This window comes from Rattus norvegicus, chromosome 2 (genome assembly GCF_021556685.1).
Source record: "Rattus norvegicus strain SHRSP/BbbUtx chromosome 2, alternate assembly SHRSP_T2T, whole genome shotgun sequence".
Lineage (NCBI taxonomy): Eukaryota > Metazoa > Chordata > Mammalia > Rodentia > Muridae > Rattus > Rattus norvegicus.
Window position 1 is genome coordinate 191987789 of NC_141535.1, and position 23938 is coordinate 192011726.

General features: G+C 48.5%; 1 protein-coding gene across 3 annotated transcripts in view; it reads left to right on the plus strand.

Moving 5' to 3' along the window:
• The first annotated feature begins 253 nt into the window (after nucleotides 1-253).
• Ngf (nerve growth factor) overlaps nucleotides 254-23938 on the plus strand; it is a 54372-nt gene continuing 30687 nt past the window's right edge. For 2 of the 3 annotated variants that reach the window (NM_001277055.1, XM_087624496.1), the window contains exon 1: nucleotides 254-286. The gene's annotated coding sequence lies outside the window, so the exon portion shown is untranslated. Of the gene's footprint in view, nucleotides 749-23938 lie in introns of all 3 variants that reach the window. The other variant, XM_087624502.1, reaches the window with a different exon arrangement.

The window sequence follows — 23938 nt, forward strand, 5'->3', positions numbered from 1 at the left end:
CTTCTCTGATTAGCTTTTCCTGGCTAGGTTCCACAGGCTCTCCTGGAGCTATCCATCCCGTGTCCCAGGACCCCTACAACCCGGACCCCCTGGGTCCAGTCACAGCAGGTGCCCGGCTGGGATGAGGATTGACCAGAGAGGGAGGGGTCGGGTGGGTGGGGGGCAGGATTTGAAGAGGGTGTGACTCGAGCCTGGAGGAGGGGCTAAATACATCCAGGAAGCCTGTTAAAGAAGCTCTGTGCTCCAGCGCGGCAGAGAGCGCCTGGAGCCGAAGGGGAGCGCATCGGTGAGTCAGGCTGCTCTGAGCCGAGCCCCATAAGGGTGCAGCGCGGTGCGGCGGACTGGGGTTGCTGGGCTCCCAGGGACGGTGTGCTTGGTTCTCTGTCTGGCGAGATTTTTGTAGGTCGAAACGCACCCTTGAAAGAAGTGTCCCGAGTAGATGAAGGAACACGAGATCGCGGGCACGCAAGGGAGGAAAAGGGAGTGAGGGTCTCTCTGGTCGTGAAATTCCCTGTCCCAGGATGACCAGGAGTCCCAAAGTCAACACTGGCGCCTGCAGAAGCTGCACTGCCCAGCCTGAGCTCTCGGGCTAGAAGGGGACAGCGCTCAAGAGAGCCTGGAGTGAGGGATGCGCGCGCGCTGCGAGCGCGCTAGGGTGGCGGAGCAGTAGCCCGCGCGGTGGAGGGCGAGTGCACAGCACGTCGGCTGGGGAGTGCTCAGAGTCCCGAGAGTGCCACGCTGCCCCTAGGTAAGAGGACCAGTCGCCGCGGTCACACTGGGCTCAGTGTTTGTAGCAGAGCCCAGAGTGGGTGCCAAGGGTTGATTCTGGAAGGTTGGGTTCCAAGTGACGAGCACAGAGGCCCTCGGTGGGGCCTGCTGGGCATCTCAACGTATAGCCTTACTGCTTGGGTCAGCCAGTACATTCAGCTGTCTGCTGCCAGGTGTGGCAGAGGCTGGCACCCGGGACTGGGAAGGGCAGCGGGCGCTCTTGGGTTCAGGCAGAGAAGCTGAAGGGAAGGGAGAGAGGACTCTGGGGTCAGGGTGTTGCAACTTGAAGCCAACATAAACATAGGGCTTAGTTAGCCCCGTTTGATTACAATGCTCTTGCTTTTCTAAAACTTTCTGAGATTCATAAGGAAGGTGGTTTTTGGCTTGACCTTTCTCATCAGGTTTACTTCAGAGATTTAAGAAGAGCCTGCTTGTTAGGCTGGTTTTTCCAAGTTGTTCCAGGCTGGAAGTTGTAGCAGTTTGAAGGATAATTTATGGGTGTTTCATGCGTTAAAGTGTATTACAGCAAAGTCTTTTGGGTGCTGTGGGTATTAAGGAAAACTCAGTGCACGTTCCCAGCTGCAGACCAAAAATACTGCTCTCCTGGGTGCCTCTGCCCCAGCTATCACAGGAGGCCAGTGGAAACCCTGGAGAAAAGGCACTTGATGTATTGCCGTCCATTCTCCCTGAGTACTCTCTCTGGCAGTACCAGTCCACTCTCCCCATAGGCAGGATCAGCTGAACTTTGAAAGCTCAGAACCAGCCATAGAGGTCCCATCAATAACTTCTCTTCAGGGTCTCGAACTCCTGAAACTGTCAGTTATAACTGATGAGAATGGCTGTCTCTCCTTCTCCCAGCAGTACAGAGGGCAGTACGGTCAGCCCCTACCACCCTTCTTGACCAGTGTTACAGTTCCCTACCCAATGAAACTTTCCCTCTCTGCAGAGTCGCGGGCCACATTCGGTCGGATTGTTTTCATCTGTTGAGTAAGCCATGTGTCAGCCTGGCAACCTGAATACTAAGTCATCATAGATGGTATTCCCAGAGGTTGACAGGGGACAAGCAGCTGGAGGAAAGCATGGTCTGGGGGATGAGGCCAGCATGGTCTGGTACTGACATGCAGAAGACTTGACTGTCCTTGTGCTGGGTTGTTGAAGGAGGATGGGGTTATTGTCCCATCTCTGTACTCTCCCTCATCAAGAGAAAACGTTAAGGGTGCCATGTATAGGAGGTCAGGGTCTGTGGCATGAGGCACATGCTTTGACAGACTGTAGCAGTGACTCAGAAGGTTTTACAGTCAGCCAAAATCACTGTCATGCCTGGATAGCCACCTGAAGCAGCCCAGGCCTATGAGAAAGTTTGGAGAACTGAGTTTCTTTAGGACAGCCATCCCGATGCTGGTGGCTCTGAATTCTTTCCTTTTAAACTTTAGCAAGGAATGGGCTCTCACTTTCCCCTCTCAGCTACCTTACAGCCCCCGCCCCCTGAGGGCAGTGGGAGGAACGGATGAGGCACCACACTTCATTCTCCTCCAGGGAGAATTCTGTGCTGGGACCAGAAAGGGGGCCCCAGCTGCCAACATCAGCCTGGAGACTAGGGCAGGGCAGGGCAGGGCTGGAGCCCCAGGGAAGTTTCTCATCGTTACTGAGATTCAGCTGATGAGAAAATCACACACTTCTAAATGAGTGCTGTGCATGACAGCTGCTCACTTGTGGAGCACAGGGCCTCAGAACTGCAGAAAACACAGCCTAGGCATGCCACCAAGCTGTGCCTAGACCCCACACAGCAGGAACAGACTGAGCAGAGAGCTGGCCATTTGCCTTCTCCTAACAAGAACTTCCAGACACCTCAGTAGCTGAGCAGGCCTCCCAGTGTCAGGAAGTAGGTTTGCTGAGGATGTATACAAAGGCTCTGGTTGTCTGAGGGGCAAAGGACCCATGTTTTCAGAAAGCGTCTCTTTTCTCCATTTGACTGGCATGTCTGACCTTGTGTACTGTTGCTCTCAAGCTTAGCCAGTTCTAAGATTAACTCTGAGGGAATTAGTGTTGTGTCAGAGTGACGTCAGTCAGATAAATAAAGAGGAAAGAAGGACCCTTCCTAACCCTTTCCTGGGATGTTTGCATCTTGACAGTGGGGCTATGGCTGTGATTCCTGATTCTAAATAGTGAGACTAAGGTGACCCTGAGACCATTTACAAAATAGGGAAACTGAGGCTTTGGGATCACTGGCTCTCCTGCAGGTGTGCATAACATGGAGATGCTCCTATTTGACCTTCAGTCACAAAGTTTAGACAGGACTAGAAAAGTGAGATCCCATCACAGAAGGCACTGCTTGAGGTCATGTTTTCTTTGCTCCTCTATGAACTCTATAACATGTTTGAGGAATCTCTGTAGACCCACTGGCCTTGGAGTGTGACAGAGGGAGAATCAAATAGAAAAGTGGAGACTACCTCTTAGTTACTTTCTCCTGTATTTTGAGTAATCTTCCGATGGTGGTTTCTCAGTTCTAAGAAAGGAACAGCATCAGTCTGTGGCTGGGAACTAGTCATTAACCTCCTGGAATCCGAGTAGTGTATTGCATGGTAGCATTTGTGAATGGAGCCATCGACACATCAGGGCAATTCTTGGTTACGTGGGACCACTCTAGTCACACAGGAAGTCCAGTGTCCCAGCCTTACCTACTAAATGTCGGAGGTCAAGGTGGCAACTGAGGTTGGCTCCGTGCGTAAATGGTTCTTCCAGTTAAGAATTCGCTCGGCAACCATCAATAAAGGTCATTCTTCGTTCTGTTGCGTCATCTGTGATACAGCCATAGAGCTGGGACCTTAGGAGCTCTAGTCTTTGTCCTAAGAGCATCAGCATAGCAGACTCAGTGTTTCCATCAAGGGAACCTCAGTGCTGTGATCCTGCCAGGTGTCACCCTCTGTCTTCCATGACTGGAATTTCATTGCAAATGACTCGCAGGAAAAGAAGAGCAGAAAGAGTGGAGGAGGGAGAGAGGGGAGCAGAACGTGGCAACTTCTTCCTCAGCCATATGCTGTTGAAAGCACAGGCAGACTGACTGACTGCTGGGGAGTTCCCAGGAAAATCCTCCTCTTACTTGTTGAAGGGATTATCTTTGGCAATAGGAGGTGCCCTCCCTAAAGCAGGAAGCCTCATCCCTTCACCCCTGGCACCGACAACACTTGATTCAGCATGAGCACATGTTGATATCAAATTAATACAACTAGGCATTTGAAAGAATAAACCAGCCATGCTGCCTGAGGCACCAGTGACCATTCCTAAATGGAAGAGCTCATATTATCCTCACCAAGGCTTCATCATGGCACAAAAAAAAAAAAGTGGACTAAAAATAATATTCTTGTAGATTGTATTGGAACACACATTTTCTATTTATCCTCAGTTTAGTAGAAATAGAAGAAAAAATAATGGAGGGTGCTTAGATTTCAGAGTTGATTCTTAATGAAATCAAAGGAAAAAGGAGAAGAACCAGGAAGGAGATGGGTGGTTCAGGTGATAAAATGCTTGCTGTGCAAGTATGAAGACCAAAGTTCAAATCTCAAGCACCTATAAAGCACCTGGCATCTAAAAAGCCAGGGGTGATAACATGAGCCTGGAGTTCTAGCACCAGGGAGGCAGAAACAAGAGGCTCCTTGGAACTTGCTGGCTGGTTTGGTCTAGCCAAAAATAGTGACCTCCAAGTTCAGTGAGACACCCTGTTTCAAAAAAAAAAAAAAGGTAAAGAGGGAAGAGGAAAATGCCCAACATTACACATGTACAAGCACCTGTGTGTGTGCCCACACATGTACACACACACACACACACACACACACACACACACACACACAGTGGGGAGAAGGATAAGGGAGATTTAAAGGGATTACAAATGAGACGGATCTGTTGATAAAATCTGTCAGGTAGGGTTGGCTACAATGCTTTCTGCATTGCCCAAGACCTTGGCAAACCTTTTGCACGTGCAGCAAGTCTTTTTATTGGTAGGGGTGTGAGTCAGAGGTAGACAGTCAGGGCTTCCGTGAAAGCTCATCAGTAATCTAGCAGCTTGAGAAGCTCTGGCACAGCCTGGGTGGCTTTTGCAGGTGGAATCCTGATGAGTGGCTGAGTCTGGCTATGAAGTTGACTGGAATGCACAGCCCAAGTTTGGCACAGAAGCTAGCCCATACTGTGCAGTTACAACCCACTGATACTGGAATCGTTTCCAAGTAACCACAAGGTATTTGTTCTCTTGGACGATATTATAGGAGCACATAGTCGCTGCTCACCTCTAAGTCATTGAAATGGGAGAGGATATTAATGCATGGCCACGGATGGTTTTTCCTGTTTCCTTTGGCTGTTCCTTCCATAGTAAAGGTTGGCTTTCTACATGCTATTCCTAAGGACAACAGTCCCTCCTGGTGGAGGCAAGAACTCAGTCATTGCCCATGAGAGAGAAGGGGAAAGTGTCGCATCAGTCCTGTGGTTTACAGCCAGTTCTGTGGTTTACAGCCATCATTACTCATGATGGTGACTTGCAGCTCTTCCCTGTTCAGTCTGGTGAAATGGTACCCCATTTTTGGATCTGAGTCGACCTGAGTGAGAGGTCAGCAGACAGAAGAACTGCCTCATCGTTATGAATAACCATGCGTTAAATCCTCTGTGGCAAGTGGGAGTTGCCAGGAGAGACAGGTTCCATCTGCATCCTGATTGTGAGTTTAAAAACTTTTAAAGTATGTATATACAATGCATGTAACATACATAATATATAATATATAATACAGTGTATACACACACATGAGCGTGCGCGCGCACACACTCACACACACACACACACACACACACACACACACACACACAAAGAAGAGAGAAGTCAGGTCATATTGGTTTCTCATTGCCTAAAGGATGCACAGCTAATAAATTGGGGAAGAAGGAGGCAGCACGCTGTGGAGAGCAGAGACCCAAAGAACCAGTTTTCTCCTCTGTGTACAAAGTACACATCACTGTGCTGTGGCTCTTGTGCCCCAGTGGGATGGAGTGGAGAACGCACCAAAGAGCCTGGCATAAAACAGGCATGAAGCCAATGGGAGCTTCCTTCCCTGAAGCTCTTTCTCCATGCGGGTATGGAAAGGAGGCTGGGCTTTGGGGAACTGACCACCTGTGGTGGTGCCTTCATTTTTAATAGAATAGCAATGGTTTTGTACTTCTTGTGTCTCTGTATATATAACACTTCTGCTTCGTTGGGGGCAAGAAATCTTCTGATGACCCTGAAGTCTTCTCTAGGAATGTACTCATCTGTCTTCCTCATCATATCTTGGTATTTGTCTGGTGTTTTCTTTTGGAGCCTCAGTTCTCAGATTTTGCTGTCAGAAAATGTTAGGTAGTTCTCTCGAAATAAGGCCTTCCTCGAGAATCACCATGCTTGCTGGCAGTCTTGGGAGCATTTTGGTTCCCTTTACTGAATAACAATTCCTCTGCACACCTGAGATCCAGTATCTTGTCACATTTCCGAGGGGAAGAGGATGTGGCAGCTCAGTGCTCCCAGATCTAGGCCAGGGTAGGCAGCTACCACCTCCACAGTTAGCCACTGATTTCGTTCTCTCAATGGCCTCTTTGCTGACATGCTCCTTCCTGGCAGCCGGGCACTGTGGGGGACACAGAGCAAATACAATCATAATTCTGTAACAAGGGGCTTGCTTGAAAATCAAGAGAGCATGTGTTCACAAGGTCATATACAGGAGTCAGGACACAAAGGACTAGGAAACACAGAAAGTTAAAAAGAAAAACGGCCTACTGCGAGGGGACAGGCCATCTACTATTTGACAAGACTGTAGGTCCAATGGAGCCAACATATACAACTGTTCAAGAGTAATCAAAACTTTGAGTGTGAATGTCTTATTTCCTCTTTTTCAAATGTCTCCCTGAAGCCAGCTATATTAGTTACTTTTTGTTGCTGTGATAAACACCATGACCAAGGTAACATCTAGAAAGAAGGGTTGGTTTAGCTCACGGTTTCAGAGGGATAAATGTCCCTCACAATCTGGAGGTATGGCATCCGGGAACAGCTGAGAGATCGTATCTCCAAGAGCGAACAGGAAGCAGAGTGAACTGGGATGGCCATGTGACTCTTAAACCTCAAAACTATCCCCAGTGACATATTTCTTCCAACAAGGCCTACAGTGATCCAAACAGCACCACCAACTGGAGACCAAGTAAACAAACAGCTGAGCCTATTGGAGTACATTCCCATTCAAGGCTTGGGCAACTTAGTAAGACAGTGACTCAAAATGAAGTGTAATGGGAAGGTTAGAGGTGAGAGACGGGCTGGAATAAGGCTCTAGTTCAGTCTCCAGCTGTATAAGTTACAGCTTTATTGCTATGAATAGACACCATGACCACGACAACTCTTATAAAGGGAAACATTTATTTGGGGCTAACTTGCAATTTTAGAAGCTTAGTCCATTATTGTCATGGCAGGAAACATGGCAGCATGCAGGCAAACATGGTGCTAGAGAAGGAGCTAAGAGTTCTACATCTTGATCCACAGGCAGCAGAAGGAGACTGTGTACCACACTGGGTGTAGTTTGAGGAGACCTCAAAGCCCATGCCCACAGAGATACACTTCCTCCAAGAAGGCCACACCTCCAAATAGTGCCACTCCCTATGGGCCAAGCATTCAAACACATGAGTCTATGAAAGTCGTTCCTGTTCAAATGACCACATTATACTTCCTAACTCCCTTAGGCTTACAGCCATAACATAATGTAAAAGTGCATTCAGTCTAACTTCAAAGTCCCCATAGTCTTTAACACTCTCGAACTTGCTTAAAAGACTAAGGATTCTAACACAGGAGTCTATGGGGACCCTTCCTATTCAATCTACCACACCAGTGTTAGGGGGTAAAATAAATCCCAATGACTCAAACTAAATCTGTGAGAAGGCTCTTTTGTCTTTTGATCTAAACTCTCACCTTTGGGGTAGTTGCCATCACCTAAAGAAGTACAAATTGTGTCCTCATAAGCTCTAAAGGGACGAGGAGTGAAGGGTCAGGAGGTCCCAGGAAAGCTCTGTGGGATCTGTAGGGTTTTATAGAAGCTCAGGCATAAAATACACCAGAATGGGCTTTGTAGTGTTCCAGCTCTGCAACCACATTACTTAAATCCAGTTAAGGCATCAGAGTACTAGCCACAGCGAGCAGTCAAGCCGGTGAGGAGAAATGGCTGGGGAACACCTTCTGAAGAAGCCTAGGAAGTCAGTGCTTTGCTGCTGTCTGTGTGGATTGGAAGCTGAGGGCTGGGCGAAAATAGGGCTGGCTTGGCTCTGAATGCCCCCTCTCAGGACACAGCTAGATGCTTTACAGGGACCCATGCTGCCTTGCCTTGTCTACCCACCCCCAAAGCATAAGAGGTACAGGCTCTCTTCCCCTTTCCTGCTCCTCTCCAGGGCTTGTGGGTGCTTGCCCAAGGTCCCCCATCAGAATCCTACCCTTTAAGCTAGGCCATCACAGGGAAAAAATAGTGTACTAAGTTAGAAGTTGCTCGGAGTCTGTACAGACATGCACAGAAAATATTCAAGGAATTCTTAGGAATAAAAAAAATTCACAAATCTGGATTTTTGCATGAGGACATCACAGGAACATGCTTTCTCAATTACTGAGCACATTTCTGAAGTGAAGTCACCAGTCCTCAGATCATCAGGATTGGATCGTGCTCGGCCACACCTGACCTGGACTGTGTTTTCCATTACCAAATCTGATTCAGCCAAGCCAAGGCACTGCCCCTCAGTATCAGACAGACTCATCCCCAAATCCTAAGCAGAATGGGAAGCACACCCCCTAATAACAGCCCAATTTCAGACCCAAGAATTAAGAGGGACAATTTTATTCTTGCTGTGAGGGGCAGAGTCCCACCAGCCCTGGCATTTGCTTGTCCTTAGCATTTATTGTTAAATGGTGACCATGCGTGGCCTGAAAGAGCAGATGAGTGCTTTAGTTTCTGAAAGAAGAGGAAATAGTCTCTTTTGCAGAAAAGCATGCACCAACTGCCTAAAATATCACCCGCTGGAGCCCGCGATCAGCAGTTATGTCCTCTGGATGGATTCCTGGGCTGACTCGTTTCCAAGCAGTGGCTCTTTGTTAGATATTTCTAATTTCTGAGATATTTTATTAATGATGTCCCTTTGGCAGAGGGATGCTCGGAGTACACAATTAGTAGTGTGCCTCAGTGCAAGACACTGCCCACACCCTCCCAGAGCAGCAGAAGGCCGAGAAACAGTTCAGATCACCTGCCTAGAGGAAGAAGAATGTCTTTCAAAATACAGGGTGAGACCCATTAGCAGGCTGGGAGATAAATTTAGTACTGCCATTCTCATTAATGTGATGGGAGGGAGAAAAAAGGAGCTGGTGGGGGAAGAAAGGGGAAGAGAGAGGAAGGCAGTCAGGGAGGAAGAATAGATAGATTTGAGTAAAGGATTTAAAACCCAATACACATTGGGAGTAACAGTGAAATCTTGTTATTGGTTATATACCTGTACGTATGGAAGTGTTCAGACTGGCTAGCAGTGGAAAATGTTTTCTATTTAAACTATGAGGTATAGTTTATTTAAGAATCTATTATTTGAAAGCCGCTGGTATGGAAGACGGGGTGCTAAAGGGTAATAGAAAAGGGTAGAACTCTAAAACCAGATAGCTTTGGGTTCCAGTCTCAGCTCTGTGGTTCCTATTGTATGGTCTTAGGTACCTCGTTGCATAAGTGTTGGTGTCTTCGATGAGGTAGACTAGTTGCCCCATCACAGAGATGTTACATAGATTAGATGCCAGCTGTAAATGAAGTAAGTCCTTGGTGCTGAGCCTGCCCCTCATAAGTCAGGGCTTCTGTAGCTCAGCGTCCATCTCCTCTTTCCATCCATCCTCCCTGACTCCTCCTCTCTCCATCCATCCTCCCTGACTCCTCCTCTCTCCATCCATCCTCCCTGACTCCTCCTCTTCCCATCCATCCTCCCTGACTCCTCCTCTCTCCATCCATCCTCCCTGACTCCTCTTCTCTCCATCCATCCTCCCTGACTCCTCCTCTTCCCATCCATCCTCCCTGACTCCTCCTCTCTCCATCCATCCTCCCTGACTCCTCCTCTCTCCATCCATCCTCCCTGACTCCTCCTCTTCCCATCCATCCTCCCTGACTCCTCCTCTCTCCATCCATCCTCCCTGACTCCTCCTCTTCCCATCCATCCTCCCTGACTCCTCCTCTTCCCATCCATCCTCCCCTGACTCTTCCTCTTCCCATCCATCCTCCCTGACTCCTCCTCTTCCCATCCATCCTCCCTGACTCCTCCTCTCTCCATCCATCCTCCCTGACTCCTCCTCTTCCCATCCATCCTCCCTGACTCCTCCTCTTCCCATCCATCCTCCCTGACTCCTCCTCTCTCCATCCATCCTCCCCGACTCCTCCTCTTCCCATCCATCCTCCCCGACTCCTCCTCTTCCCATCCATCCTCCCTGACTCCTCCTCTTCCCATCCATCCTCCCTGACTCCTCCTCTCTCCATCCATCCTCCCTGACTCCTCCTCTCTCCATCCATCCTCCCTGACTCCTCCTCTCTCCATCCATCCTCCCTGACTCCTCCTCTTCCCATCCATCCTCCCTGACTCCTACTCTCTCCATCCATCCTCCCTGACTCCTCCTCTCTCCATCCATCCTCCCTGACTCCTCCTCTCTCCATCCATCCTCCCTGACTCCTCCTCTCTCCATCCATCCTCCCTGACTCCTCCTCTCTCCATCCATCCTCCCTGACTCCTCCTCTCTCCATCCATCCTCCCTGACTCCTCCTCTCTCCATCCATCCTCCCTGACTCCTCCTCTCTCCATCCATCCTCCCTGACTCCTCCTCTTCCCATCCATCCTCCCTGACTCCTCCTCTTCCCATCCATCCTCCCCTGACTCCTCCTCTTCCCATCCATCCTCCCTGACTCCTCCTCTCTCCATCCATCCTCCCTGACTCCTCCTCTCTCCATCCATCCTCCCTGACTCCTCCTCTCTCCATCCATCCTCCCTGACTCCTCCTCTCTCCATCCATCCTCCCTGACTCCTCCTCTCTCCATCCATCCTCCCTGACTCCTCCTCTTCCCATCCATCCTCCCTGACTCCTCCTCTTCCCATCCATCCTCCCTGTCTCCTCCTCTCTCCATCCATCCTCCCTGACTCCTCCTCTTCCCATCCATCCTCCCTGACTCCTCCTCTCTCCATCCATCCTCCCTGACTCCTCCTCTCTCCATCCATCCTCCCTGACTCCTCCTCTCTCCATCCATCCTCCCTGACTCCTACTCTCTCCATCCATCCTCCCTGACTCCTCCTCTTCCCATCCATCCTCCCTGTCTCCTCCTCTCTCCATCCATCCTCCCTGACTCCTCCTCTTCCCATCCATCCTCCCTGACTCCTCCTCTCTCCATCCATCCTCCCCTGACTCCTCCTCTTCCCATCCATCCTCCCTGACTCCTCCTCTCTCCATCCATCCTCCCTGACTCCTCCTCTCTCCATCCATCCTCCCTGACTCCTCCTCTCTCCATCCATCCTCCCTGACTCCTCCTCTTCCCATCCATCCTCCCTGACTCCTCCTCTCTCCATCCATCCTCCCTGACTCCTCCTCTTTCCATCCATCCTCCCCTGACTCCTCCTCTTCCCATCCATCCTCTCCCCATCTCCCCATCATCCTTTCCTCTATCTCCTGCCACACCTTCCTACATCCCTCTCTTTGTCTTCTGCTTCGTGATGACTTACCTTCATCAAAGCTGTGATGTTTTTATCCCTGAGGTTTACATTTTCTGGCAGAGAGGCACTAATGATCATACATAGTCTCTGGCCTTGCTTCCTCCCTCTCTACCCCATTTCACATGTGCAGAGTCATCTTACTTGGACTTTGTGCCCCTAAATGTGACCATGACAGTGATCATATAAGACACACAAGGCACCTGTCTCTGTCACTGGAGGTCAGAAAGATTCTGTGGCTTCTCTCAGTCCTGTCACTGGGATAGACGCTTTGGTCCTGGTGGGTGCAGTGACTTTGGATAGAACTGCTATTCTTAAAAAAATCATCTTTTACACTTCTCTCTGTCTTTGTCTCTGTCTGTCTGTCTGTCTGTCTGTCTCTCTCTCTACATATATATATACATACATACAAACATACATACATATATACATACAATTATAGATAAAGATATTAAAAAACAGCAGGCCTGAAACACCATTGCAATGTTGGCAGAAGTATTCTCTGCCCAGAGCAGAGGGCTGAAGATTTACTCATGACCACTTGGAGGGTTTACATTTCTCTCCCAATAGAAACAGCTGGAAGGTCAGTGTGGACACTGGAGGTAACACTTTCAGGTAAGACTAAGGCCAGCCCTCAGCCGGAGCAGCAGTTGGTCCTTGACCTTGGTTGCTCAGGTTCTCCGTGTAGGGCACAGGAGAAAGTGACCCCCACTGTGATTGGACTCTTGAGCCAGGAAGGCGACTGTCTCAATTTCCTTGAGAGCCTGGCAGATGTGGCCCTGAGGGCTGATCAGCCGTAACAGACTGCTTTGCTCTTTGTTTGTAGAAGCCTTGCTCCCCCGGGGCTCATTCCAGCTCCTCTAGTAAAATGTCCCTCCTCTAGGCACAGCTTTCACCACAGAGCCTCAAAGAGGATTATTTGTGACATCTCAAAGGTTGAATTCCCGCCCAGACCAGACACTGACTCCTTCCAAACCGTTTGAGGTTGCAGGATGAGATTTCAGCCAGCAGAAAGGAAACGGACCGGTCTTAGGGGTACTCAACACTCACATCAGTCTCCACAAAACTAATGGCACCAGCCTGGGAAGGACGCATTTAAAGTGACACTCACAGCAGAAGAGTCACTTGTCCCCTCAGACAGAGATCCACCCCCGGCAGGTGGATGAGACGGAGCCAAGCACCTGGGAGCTGGAGTGGACGGAACAACAGGCTGCTGCACCTGGGTTTTAGGAAAAAGCAAACACGGAATAACTTTTTCTGTGCCCATGGGGGTTGGAGGAGTGTATTTCTGCCTTTTCTAAAACTCGCAATGACAAATGGGATCACTTGTCCCCAAAGTGACACACCACAGAGAAGGAAACAAATTACCTTTCTTTTTGATCTGTATTCAAGGGTGTTGTTTCCGAGCATCCTCGGGGAACGTGCGAACACTTGACAAGGCTTTGCCTTTCTCCTTTGAAGAGTTCAGAAGCCAGAGCTCCAGCTCTGGATGGCATGCCCATGTGTCAGCATCCCTGGATCTTGGAAATGAAAGAAAATATATTAGGGGTGGGTTATTTTTTAAAGTGTCCTTGATTTTGAGTTTTTCCAAAAAGAGAACTTGTGTCAGGATGCTTGGAGCCTATAAAGCAGCAAATACGTCTCCAAAAGGTTCTTTACACAATATCTTTATCAAAGGGAGGAAAGTAATTTTAAATTACCACAGCGTGCAGAATGCTCACTTTCTGGTCATTTCTATTCTGTTGATAGTTTTCTACTGTAGGATTATATATTTCAGTAGAGTTTTTGACCTGCAATGTTTGTGATGGGGAAGCTTCCACAAATCTGCCTGTAGCATTTTCTTTTGTGAGTTGGGAAATATTTTACATAAGAAAGAAAAACTCAGATGTAATCTGAGCTTAGTAACACATTTAAGAGATGGAGATTACCATGCATTCAGAAAAGCCTCCCGTTCTTATCAGACAGCATCTAAGTTGGGCAAACCACAGAACTTATCTACGCTTGTTTCCTAGCCCACAGAATAAGGATAACAGTATTTCCCAGCACTCCCAGGGCTCCATCTGGGACCAGTGACTGGCAATGCCTCTCGCCCACCACGAACAAAGTCAATGTGTACTGGAGTCTTACCCTTGCCCCATCCAGGCCTTCACTTCTGTCCTCTGGGTCTGTAGCTCGAATGTACAAAAGAACTGCCCTAAAGACACATGGTGGGGTGAGAGGCATCGGCAGTCACTGGTCCCAGATGAGTATCTGTCCATCTTGAGAGCAGGAGCAAATGTGGAAGCACCCTCAGAAGCCTGGGAGTAGTGAGATGTTCCGGCCATGACTGGATGGACTGTGTGGTAGTCATTAAGCAGACACTTAGGAGGCAGAGTTCAGGGACTCTGAGGGAAAGGCCCAGAAGAAGGAAGCAGGGTCTCCAGGTTCTAATCCCAGTGGTGGGGCTTGAGATGACCGGACCGTGGTATACATTGCTGTCGCTGCCTGCTTGTCTATTGCACGGAGCCGTATTGGATTTGGGCCTAGCCGCTTTTTGACTGCATGGCTCAAAGTGGCTAGGTGACTTTGGGCTGTTTGGCCACAGATATTCACCCCTAAGATGACTGCCATAAATCTTAAGATTGTTGAATGAAAGCCTCTCCCATGAATTTACGGCACAGGAAGATAACATTCAAGGGATGCCTCAGCTCCCTTAGCAGATACCTGTTACCTCCTGAATCAACACCCGGTGTCTCCACCGCCTGACCTCATCGTCTACTGCCTGACCTCTTGGCCTCCAGCTATCACTGCCTGTATCCTCACCTCCCCCTCCTCTGTGTTTCACAAAGGTCACTCCCCCTACCTGAAAGCCTTAAAAGCTGTAACATTCACCCCAATAAACGAGACCTTGACAACAGAATCTTGCTTGGTCTCCTTCTTCTCTTCACCCCCATTTTGGCCCACAGGTAGAAAGCCTCTTCGGGACCCTGAATAACTGGGTCCCCGCTGGCGGGGACAGTCTATGCCCCCACTTATTAAGGCCACCAGCACACACTTCTTCACATAAGGATTACATCATCTGCTGGCCTGCAGCATGGGCACTGTGCAGTGACATGTGCTATGGCATGGTGCAGAGTAAAGATGAGTGTGAGCAATTCCTGGCATACCCAGTGGCCTGGCTGAGGACATCTCAAGGCAGATGACAGCATGGTGTCAGCAAGACAGGAAACACTCCTCTAGTCCTTATCCTTCACTGGCTCCTACTGTGTCTCCTTTTCTGACAACTCTGTCTCCTCCTGACCTCTAAATGAGAGTCCCTAGAGCTTGGTTTGGGATCCTCTTTATTTTCCAGATCATTCACTTCCAGGATGATGTCATCCTGCCTATCATTAAGCACGACCTAAGATCCTGGATGTCTGTTTCCGTTCTGGACCGCTCCCCTGGGTCTCAGGCTCTTCTGTTCTACAGCAGGGTCACTTGGAGAGCTAGGGACAGTTCAGATTTAGAATTTTTGACCCCCCGAAGCCACTCTCCTAGTCTTACTTTATTCCCACAGAATAATGTAGAGGTTGACCTCAAATTTTGCTTTCCTCCTCACTGCTCCTATCCAATTAACCAGTAAGTCTTGCTGGCATCACCCTCATAGTCTAGCCACTTCTTGCCAGTGTTGCTGCAAGTTGAGTCTGAGTCACAATTGCTGCTCGATCCTGGCAGTCCCCTCGATTGATTTTGTTCCCCTGAGAACAGCATTTCATCCAGAAGCAGCCAACACAACCCCTGCAGGTGGAAATCATGCTGTGGCCTTTCTCAGCCTCTAATTGCTCCCCATGTAAATAGAATAAAATCCATGTTCTTGGTGCACACCTGTAATTCCGGAACTTGCGAGGTGGAGGCAGGAGGATTGGGAATTCAAGGGAGCCACCTGGGTCCATATGACCTTGTCTCAAAGTCATCTCTTTGCCATGACCTTGCAGGGTTTCTTCACCAAAGCTCATTTTCCTTCCATGGGGACATTTGAAAAATACTTGGAACAGTCTGGGTTTCCACAAAGTAGGATTACTACTGGCATCCAGGGGGAAAGACCAGAGATGCTGCTAAGACAGTGGCCCAAATAAAGAAGGGTCTGGTTCCAAATGCTGCTGGGGAGAAATGGTGTCTTAACGAAGCCAGACTGGCTGTTCCCAGCTTCTCCCTTCATTCCCTCCTTTAACCCAGTGAGCGGACATTGACTTAATAACCGTGTGTAGCCGACTCAGGACCAGTCAGGTGCTGTTTCTGTTCATGAGGTCACTGCCTACTCATCTGTCTATGGTTAGCTTTGCTCGCCATTTAGGTTTGCCAGGATGCTAACCATTCTAATCTGGACTCTGTCTTCACTCCACCAAATCCGGTCATTCCCTTCTGCTGTCTGCTTTGCTTATTCCATAGTGGTCTGTACAATCCTTCCTTCCTTTTACTGCCTCTTCCAAAAGAGCAGAGAATGAGGGATTTGTTATACTCATCAGAGAGTTCTCCACACAGTAGGATCTCAAAAAGTGTTTGCCAGATGAGTGATTTAACAAATAGCCAATACATGTGGTAGCGTGCTAGCTTTCTGTAGAAGGTCAGAAGAGGAGGCAGTCAGTGAGCTTCAGTACATTGAGGTGGCCATGGTCTGCAGTCCAAGCTCTTCGGCCACCACCTTCTCCTCTAGGTGCAATGTCCTAAAATGGAACAGGATTTGACACACATACCCCGCAGAGACCTATATGTCTGCAGGTGGCTGTCTTTTAAGTTAGAGACAGCTGTTAACTTGAATCTTTAAAAGGATGAAGGGCTAAGCTGAAGGCTGAGGGTTCAAGACACCATTGGAGAGTGGACTCTGGAAAGAGTGGATGGGGGCAAATCAGAACCAACAGGGACATTCTGAGTGGTTGGGGTAGACAGAAGGGAGAGCCAGACAGTCTCTGGTCCACCGTCCCAGGATTACAGAAGGGATGGAGGTGCTTCTGGTAACTGTCTTCAAGGAGTCAAAGGGGATGGGTGTTGGTCCTGGGACACTAGGAAGGCAAATGAGAAGAGGATGTCCAGACACAGAACTTCTCTGTACAGTCATGCTGGCCTCCTCAGAGTTGGTAGCGCTGGGTATAATAAGTATTTGAGAAACAGTTCCAAATGCTTAAACCCATTGTCCAACACCTGTGCTTCAGTCCTGAGAGTAACACCATGTTAGAGAGGTGGTCCTTGCCACTGACAGGTAGGGAGACCCCCCATATCAGCTCCTTGTACTCTCTCGCAATGATAACACTTGATAAAGATGAAGCCATAAAAGAATAACTGAAGCTCACATATCCTAGACTCCAAACTCTAGGGGATACACATTCTGGGATTGGCAGATAGTAAGGCCCCCATTGCGGAAGGATGCTTGCCACAGTCACATAGCACCAGCCATTCCAAAACTTTATTCAAGAAATTGTGTGGTCAGGGTCTGTGCTTGCAGGGCCACCTTAGGACATGTACTCGTGACTGGCTGGTTTTGCTGCCTGGATACTTCTGAGGAGATGACTGTATGGGATTAGCTGGCCAACACCTCATTTTATTGGTCTGTTAATGTAGATTTAAAGTAACACACCTCAGATGGAGACAGCTTACTCCAACCTACCCAAAATATTATTATGAAAATTTACAAGGTCTAACGAGTGATATAATGGTGATGGAATTCAGATGTGTTGGGAGACTCATGTCTAATTTAGTCCTGACTCAGTCCACTGAAACATGGATTTTTCCTGCAGACATACCCTCATAGTTGCCTGGGTACTTGTGCCTTGTAGAACTGGGGCAATGAGGTTGTCTGTCACCCAGGCTCAGAAGTTACGAGCCCCACCCCCACAGGACAACTATCCATCACTGACTTCTCAGTCCCAAGAACCCATCTGCCAGCTTGTCATGTTGAGCCTTCTCCTCGGTGCACACAGGTTTGATGCTCTTAAACTTTTCTATCATCACACAACCTCTGAGCCTTCATTCATACTAGGAACTAATGTGGCTGACAACAGCTCAGAGCCTGCCTCGGGGGCAAATGCTGTGAGAAGTCATCAGGTTCTCACCATTAGAAAAGGCAACAAGCTATTCCCCTACAGGGCATCCAGCAAGCCAAAATCAGTCTCCTTTTTTTTTTCCTGTGTAACATTAAATGAATTATATAAACTCCTTGAATCTCATTTCCTGAGCTGTGGAAGCAGATTAATCACAATACTTCCCTTATAAAATGATTAGAGGGGAGAGGTCATGTAGCGCTCAGCTCAGTACTTAGCCCATAAAGCTGTTCAAGAAGTAGACACTATCCTCATCACATTGGCAAAGTCTTGGAAACTGAATGAGTCCTTAAAACATTGTGGGGATGGAGGTATTTTTTTAAGGTACAGGAAGTGAATGGGAGAGGAAGAAATCCCCAAATAAGGACTGTAGAAGGTTCATGTCCACATCTCAACACGGGACTCGATGTTCCTTTGTGGGGTAAGCCACAGTTACGCCATCTGGAAGATGGGGATCATGATACCACTGTGATGATCGAGGACAACAATGCTTATAAAATGATTAACACTGCACCCTAGCCTAACAGTGTCTGTTGTTCTTGCTGTTGTTATTACACCCAGGCCCTCAGCCACCTCTTTGCCCAGACCCAGCATGTAGGTAGAGAATACACAGCTGCTATAGCAAGGGGCTCTTTCCTAAGGCTTTTTTTTTTCTTGGTTCTTTTTTTTGGAGCTGGGGACCGAACCCAGGGCCTTGCGCTTCCTAGGCAAGCACTTTCCTAAGGCTTTTTAAGCAACTGAAATCCTCATGGAGTTGTAGGGACCCCTTGCCTCCAGGTGGAGTCGTCACACAGACTGACAATGCCTTGCCCTGCAGCCCTTTCTTTTCTTTCCACATCTTGTAAGTTGATCTCCTAGCTATCATTTCTCATTCCTACGTGAGCATGAAGAGCATGGAGGCCAGGTCTGCTGAAGGAAGTTTAATTCAGCAGCCAGTTCACGGCAAGGAGCCAGGTCATATCTTTCACTCCTGAACCTGCACGAGAGTGCTGGACCAGGATAGAGAAGCTATTGTAGTGGTCTATCTTCCTTAGACACTGAAATAAGACATAGAGGTTCCCATTTTGGATGAAAACTTCCAAAACAGAAGTGTGAGAGTGTTTTTCTTTGTCTGTGTTCCTAAGCAAACACTAAAATGGAGGCACTTTTGGGTCCTACCAAAATTAGTAATTATAAATAATTTCTACTGCAAGTGAATTGTCTGTCTTAAGCCCAATTATCCATCAGGAATCTCTGTGTCCTAACAGTGCACACACTGTTCTGCTCTTTAAACATCAGAAGGACATTTAAGATTTGCCCCTGCCTGAAGAGGGCTAAAGGGTTTGCCATTCTGATTGGCACTTCTTATTTTAACTTTAAGTCCAATGGAGATGTTATCCTTTGAGGGAGAGAACCACCAAGACAAACAATACCACAGAGCTGGCCATTAGGGGAAAATGGCCATGAAGAAGAAGAAGAAAAGGAACTTTATTAGAAACCTTCTGTCCTTATCACATGCCTCTGGGTTATCTGGCCCTGTATCTATCTGGCTGTCTGTTATGGATGAGAAACCTGCAAACGCTAAAGAACTGCAATACGTTCAAGGCAAAGGTCAATGGAATCGTAGTGTTGAAAGAGTCATGAGAAACCACAAGTCTTTTTGCTTATAAGTAGGGAAAAATAGTGTCACCCACCAGCTGTCTGAAAGTTCTTGTGCTCTAGCCATAAAGAAAGAAGGGAGATGCTCTTTCAGAGCTGGTGTCAGGCAACGTTTTCCTTCTTTTCCTGGTAACTGGCAACAACAAGAAGCAGCAAGTGGCACCCCCTAGTGTTGCAGTTCCCGTACAGCCTTGGGTGCAGAGAAGCAGCCAGTGTTAAAGAGCTAAGCCAGTGGTCTCAGACTCTTGGCTTTGAGGACTGGACAGCTCCTGCAGCTGCTTGCTTGATTTCCACAACTCAGCTGTGGTTGGGACTTCCTCCACCAGGACTGTCTGGAATATCTGCTGGGGCCAGTAACTTAGAAGGTGAGTCTACTTAGGAATTGGGATGCCTGGTAGGTCACTGGAAAGTCAGACGCCGGGGTTCTCACCATAGTCCTCAGGGGTCAAGGTGCTTGAGAGCTGAGGGAATAAATTAGTGGAGTGCTGCTACTTCCTGGAGCACTACGGAAGGACAGGTTCTGCCATGAAGCAGGAGTCAGCCTTGCTGCTTTGACAGCTGACCCACAGTAGGGAGCCGTCGAGGCCATTCCTCTGCCATCGCTACCCCTCTATGGTGTCCCTCATGCTTCTTTGTTACCCACTCAACACACGCGCTGAAAAGACATGAGAAGACACGTGAGAGAAATCTAATTGTGCCTAATGCTGCCACATCAGAAGTTCGGGAGAGTGAGCCAGCCAACTCACTGAGTGAGCCTGAAAAGCTTGTTTATATAAACTACCCATGGGTGTGTGGACCAATCACAGCCATTTACTGGACCACTCATAGCCTTGCCTTTCACCATCCTCACAGCAGTCTCTCTGTTAGGCAACTAGGGAAAGTGCTCTTTCCTCTGGCCAAGGTGGAAATAGTTACAGAGACATCTACGGTGAAGGCTTGCTGTAACAAACGGTCTGATACAAAATATTGCAAACAGCCCTGGCTGAGGCTTCCCCATCAGGAGCCTAGGTGATCCATGCATTGTTGTCTGGAGATGTTCTAGATTGCCGGTGCTGGAATAGGGTAGTCCAGTTGACACACTGGTGGTTCTTTTGCAGCACAAGGGCAGCAAGGGCAGGTCCAGCGGCTACTAATAAGGAGTCAGATTGTCCCATCCCAAGTGTCTCTGTTTATGTACAGGGAAACAAACTGCCAAAGGAGTGCTCACAATAAGAACCTGTCATCAACGGAGTAGCAATCGTAACCCTGTTTAAACTCTGCCCAGTGCCCTAGAGCAAGGCGGGTCCTCTTTATTGGTCTCAAAAGGAAAAGAAAAGCCAAGTTAAAGTAAAAGTGCCTTGCCTAAAACCAGTGGCAGAGCCTCACTAGGGCTTTGCACACTCCCTCCCTTCGTCTTTTCACCAGCATTTTGTGCTGAGAGCTTAGCCCAGCACTCACGATGTTGGTGAACAAACTACTGTAGTTCCCACCTTCCTGATGGGACTTGCAGACCTGTCTAGAAGGCAGTGCGTGATGAGTAATGCCACAAAGAAACTAAAAGTTTCCTCTCAGGTGGCACAGATTTCCTGAAAGACCGCATGATTCATCTAATATCTGAAAGGCAGGCAGAAGGAGGTGGAAGACGGCTGCTCCGGTGATGAAGGGAAATCCTCCTTCCTCATCCAGGAAAATGTTTTCTTGTGGAGTGCTGTCCCACCACCACAAACTTCTCTACCATCTCCAGGCTTTGTGAGGTCACATAGTAACTTGGAATTGGCCACGGTGGAAGTACTTAACACCCCAGAAAGCTGCAGATGCCACGAATTAGGGCTCCCCCTCGAAGTTTGGAAAGGCACTTCACCAATACTCTGTAGGTTTCACACGTACCACCTGCTTCCTGGCTGTAAGCAGCACAAACACTGCCCTTTAAGCCAAGGGCCTGATCTCTCTCCTGCTGAAACCAAGCGTTTGTTCTAGTCAACAAGTGCCATTGGCCTTGGAGCTGTTTATTTCAGACCCTGGGCCATCTGGCATCCCCTAGGCTCCAGGACATCCTAACAAGTTAGTACCGAGCTTCTAAGAAAGAGCCTGTTCTTGTGGTCTTCGTCACCCCCTTGTCATCTAATGATATTTATCAACCACCCACGCCTGCCCAGTACTGTGTAGGATACTTAGCCAGGCTGATCTCAAGTCAGGCTGTGACCCCTGAGGAATTCAGGCCTGGCTGAGGCTGCGAGGCTCACATTGTTCTTCCTTAATATAACATGGGTTTCTGAGGCACAAGAGTCAGGGCTGGGAGCCCAGCTGAGGACACAGGACAGGAGATGGCAGAGCTACTGTTTGCCACTTTGTCCCTCAGCATAAGTAGCCTTGGGTGAGTGGGTGCTACAGGTTAGAGCACGTGGGACAGCAACGTTCTAAAGGAACAGAATCTGCCACCTGTGCATATCCATTTACTGTCATAGTTCTGTAGAGGGGTTTCCCAAAAGAAAAGGGATTTTGACATTTTCATGAAGACTGTCAGGAAGCAATGGGCAGCCCCATTCCTGAGGTTCAAGTTTTGCCATGGCAGTTTGTTCCAAGGGCATGTGGTACCTATGTGGTATGTGTGTGCACGCCTAGGTCAGGTGGTACCCTCAACTGCTCATACCTGGTCTTGAAGGTCATCTCTTAAGGTCATGAAGCATGAGGCTGCATGCTTCAGGGTACAGAGAGGAGAAAGTCTCCACAACACAGGAAGCAGGTGGCTGCTAGGGTGGATTGGGAATTGGATGCGATGATGGTTGATGTTTGAGGGTTCTGTGTTCTTGAAGGAGGCAACAAGGAAGAGAGAGTGGCTAGAGAGCCCGGAGTTTACAGGGAAAGAGATTGCATCAAGTCAGCCTGGCCAGTGGACAGAAAGACCAGTGGTCCCAGGATCCTTCTCTGCTGTGCTATACTCATGGGTTACCAGTACAACTCCCTGAAGCATCCTTTCCTGACCCTTCCCTAGGATCCATAGGTATCCCTTGCCCCTTCTAGCAAAGTACAGCCATTTGAGGTTCTGGTCCTGACAAGAAGTCAGCAGGATGGGCTAGAGGAAAGGTGTTGTTCCATCAATGGTGGAGAGACAGGGTGAGAAGCCCACCACAGATCACAGTTGTGCAGACTGTCAAAGAATTAAGTCAAGGAGATGAAAGAGAGTCTGCTCTCTAAGCCCTGTCCCTGGGATGACTGCACCTGACTGAGAAAGGGTCCTTCTAATCCATGAGATGATTCTGTGCGGTCCTGACCTTAGAAGCTCTTGTCTGGGAGAAGGGCAACCCTTTGGGGAGAGAAAGGGGACACTCTTATTACCAACTTTACAATATGGCCTAGGGACAGCTGAAATGTTTGTGGTCTGAAGATGAAGGGATGTTTCCCTTTTTGACATTGAAATAATTACCATGTTTAGCTTTCTGTCTTCATTGTCCAAATATTGTTCAATAAAACATCTTATTGCTGATAATTATCCAAACATTACAGCAAGTGGGGGACTCCTGCCAGGCCAGGGTTGCAGTCTCAGTCACAGAGCGCCAGAGTGGTTTTTTTAGTTGCCACATAGTCACCTGGCTGGCATCCTTTGACCGTGGCTAGGCAACTGCCCGTCTATCCCAGGTGAGGAGTACTCTGATAAAGAGTAAATTCATCTCAGTGGTCGGATCCCGAAACGTGTGGGTGACAAACACAGGGACATTGTCTCCTTGACTGAGGCTTGTTTTCCATGTGTGGGAGGAATTCCAGACTTGAGAATTCTGTGTCCAGACTTCATAGATTTTCCTTTTTCTGATCAAGACAACACAAGTCAGGATACAGAACAATACCAGCTTGGCTTCCATGATCCAAAAGGCTCAGGGTCAAGACGTGAACTCCTTGGGGATTGGAGAGGATCCAACAGCAACTGCTGTCTTCTGTTGTCAAGTTGGACCATGGGCTCCAGCAGAGCGGCTTTCTCTTGGCTTCTGCAGCATGAGGCGGAGCAGATGTGCCTGCCTGCTAATGCGCTGGAGGATGGAACTGTTCTTCCAGCTTATTGAAATCAGATGCACGACACTCAGAACTGCCCTCCAAACAGATGGCGGCTCTCCGTGAGCCCCATCAGAAAATTACAAGAGCTGTGCTTCCCTCTTCCAATGCTCTGACAACTGTGTTTTTTTTTTTTTTCTAAGCCAAGCATGCATGGGGAAGAAAGACCTTCTCCCTTCTCCATGCACACAGTCTGAGGGGCAAGACCTCTGTCAAATAAAACACTTCTAGATAGCTAAAGCCTCACCTTTGCCCCTTGATCTGCTTTCGCTTTCCATGGTTTCCATCATCTGTGGTCATCCCCAGTCTGAAAGTATTCAGTGGAAAAAAACAGAAATAAACAACTCCGTTGTAAATTGCATGCTGTTCTGAGTAGCTCAACAACAACAACAACAAAATCTCCCTCCATCTTGCCAGGATGCCAGTCATCCCCTCCCCCAACCTCGGCGTATCCATACTGTATGGGGACTACCTGTTGGTCACCTGGCAACTGAATTGATTTTCAGATTTACTGCCTTGAGTGTGTTAAGTAGAAAGCCTAATAAAGCAGCACATTGCTCGACCATTCACTTTACCTCATCTTTTCTATCATGCAGGCATTGTATCATAGCATCCCAGGAAGTGTGAGTACATTAGAGAGAGAGAGGGAGAGAGGGAGAGGGAGAGGGAGAGGGAGAGGGAGAGGGAGAGGGAGAGGGAGAGAGAGA